At 30.8% G+C, this 2,704-nt stretch overlaps 2 protein-coding genes across 2 annotated transcripts in view; one reads left to right on the top strand and one right to left on the bottom strand.

Moving 5' to 3' along the window:
* The window catches only part of LOC119594021 (extended synaptotagmin-2-like), a gene marked incomplete at its 3' end in the record, with an annotated part of 82,615 nt that overhangs the window by 64,585 nt on the left and 15,326 nt on the right, over positions 1 to 2,704 (top strand).
* The window catches only part of LOC119594022 (extended synaptotagmin-2-like), a gene marked incomplete at its 3' end in the record, with an annotated part of 15,454 nt that overhangs the window by 8,868 nt on the left and 3,882 nt on the right, over positions 1 to 2,704 (bottom strand).

Consider the following 2,704-nt stretch of genomic DNA (forward strand, 5'->3'; position numbering starts at 1 on the left):
TGTGATAGTCTTATTCTACCAAAAATAAAATTCTTAAAAAATATGTAGATAGGACATTCAAACACTTTATGATCATCTCTATACCTTCAGTCTACTATATCTATATATAATTATAGCTCCATTTTTTCTCCAAATAAAGAAAGAATAATATAACTAATATTTCATCCAAATATGGAAAATGGGATCATTATATAAATCCTGTTTAGCAGCTAAAGAATTAAAGTTAAGAACACAAGATATACTAGTCCAATCCATTATTAAAATACAGAAAAAGCTTAATAAATTATTTGATATATGTCTTTCTCTATTTGAAAACCACAAAAATATTTATAAATCCAAGTAAATCACTATCCTTTGTTTTTCTTCTGAGATTCAAATGGCTTAATAGGTCATACCATATATAAATGACAATAAACTGTTTGAATCTGAATATGATAAATTATTTTATGTATTAAATTATTTCTACAAATTGAAAAGGTTCTATTTTTCTTCCATTATCTGTGCCATGAGGATACTAATTCACAGAGATAATTATCAGAATATTAGAAGTATGAGTGCCAAGAGGCAACCTCCCTAAAAAAAGCTTTTTCTGTAATTTTAATGACCTAAAGCTAATGAGTGCCCCCCCCCCCCCCCCGCAAGAAAATATCTGATCATATAGACACTGATGAATGTCCTATCAGTCAAAAAAAATTCAGCATAATGCAGTCCCATTATCATATTATAAATACTCAAATTTCTCAGGTAATGCACACAAGGACAAAGGGCTTATAGAGCATGTTGTAAATAACATCACATCCAATGCTTGTAAGATTAAGTCTTAAAGAATAAAATTTCACTATTATTTAGTATGCGTTAATGTACACACACTGGCAAGTCCATCCTTCAAATAACATATATATACATATGAGTGAGTGAAATTAAAGGTTTGTTGATGCTTTTATTGGAGGGCATTTGTCACAGTTTTATGGGAAGATATTTAAAATACCTGCTAGGAAGATTCCTAGAAAACTACAGATAAAAGCTGGTAGACAACATGATACTCTTGGCTAGTCACTGAGGGTAGATTTGTGTTCAAAGTTGGAGGGAACAAGAATAAAAGTTGAGAAGCACATTTTGAAAGCAATGTATTGTTATTCTTCTGCATGTTCCTTAATCATACAGATCAAAATTTAATTCATGCAGTCATCATTATAAAGCAGATAATATTTGCATGCAATAAGCATTCAGAATATATCAAATTTGCATTGTGTTTTATATGTTAGTACTACATGCAGTAAATGCTCTCATGCTGAAAGTGTTATCTAATTCTGGTTCCTAAATGTATACTAAATTAATAAGTATACAGTTTGGAGCATAGGTAAGTAAGTACACTATAAAAAAAATCTATGGATTTTTTCAAATGAAGTGCCATCTTATTCACATTCTGGAATTATTCCTTACAAACCTATGAATCTTTAGGACTTTTATTTCATAAGTATAATTTTGAGTAAATGTCACAAGATTTACCAATACATCCTCTCCAATAATACATAACTATACTCTGGGCAAATGTACATTTATATTATTTAAAATTAATAATTTCTTGACTCTTTCTTGAAGATGTAGACAATAGTGGATATGGATAAAGATACTAGCAACATTAAAATAACATATGATATAATTTGGGGAAAAGTCTCTGATCAGCAATGAATTAATTCAATATCAAGCACAGTAACAGAAGAAACAATAATCATAATCAATAAATTTCCACCAACATAGACTATCTCCCATAACCAATTCTGATAGAAAATTTCAGCATACCATATTTAACAAACACCATAATATTTACCTGAGAAGAAAATCATCTTTGCTCATGTGGTCATAATCAAAGACCTCGAAATGTATCTGGTTCCCAAACCTGGTGTCAGAACTACAAAAGTACTGCAAAAAGGTTTGGAAACAGCTTTAGAGCACAGAAAGCTATGAATGAACCATATCTAAATGCATTCCAGAGAGTTGCAAATCTGTTACTTGGCTACTAAAAACCATACACATAGCCGTGGAGTGTGAGGCATAGCTCAGACTAGGGAGCGTCACAATATGGGTGCCCTTCAATATTATAAATGAAAATATATACATTTATCTTCCTGATAAATGCACCATACGTTGGGATTAAAAACTATACACTCCACAGGTACTCATGAAAGGAAATTAAGAAGCAGATATTAATATCTAATGAACAACAAAACTATATGTTGATTCTACTGTTGACGGGGATAGTTAGTAACTAACTAGAGACCACATGCAAAACAACAAAGTCTTCCATGAATGGTAGACTGTGAGACATCTTATGTTTATATAAATATAAATAATGCAAGAAAAGGATAAGCAGTACAGTACAAAACATAATTAACAGAAACTTCATAACACAGCATGTGGGAGCAAGCATAAGGGATGACAAGATATCCGTGTGTGTTTTATGATAATTTTATGGACAAAAATGAGTGAAATACATAGCATTTTTTTTTCTTTCTTTTTGTCCCATTCCACTTGCCGAAGTGAAAATTCTGTATGATCAGTGCATACTCCACTTAGTCTTAAGTTCCTATGAATATAAATGATAGCTCTTGAGTTTCCAAGTGTCATTTTCATGATAAAGATAAAAATTTCCAACTGAACCATCATCTTAAATACCTTTTGCAAAATATGTACCTAGAACACT

The sequence above is a fragment of the Penaeus monodon genome, chromosome 33 (genome assembly GCF_015228065.2).
Source record: "Penaeus monodon isolate SGIC_2016 chromosome 33, NSTDA_Pmon_1, whole genome shotgun sequence".
NCBI classification, from domain to species: Eukaryota; Metazoa; Arthropoda; class Malacostraca; order Decapoda; family Penaeidae; genus Penaeus; species Penaeus monodon.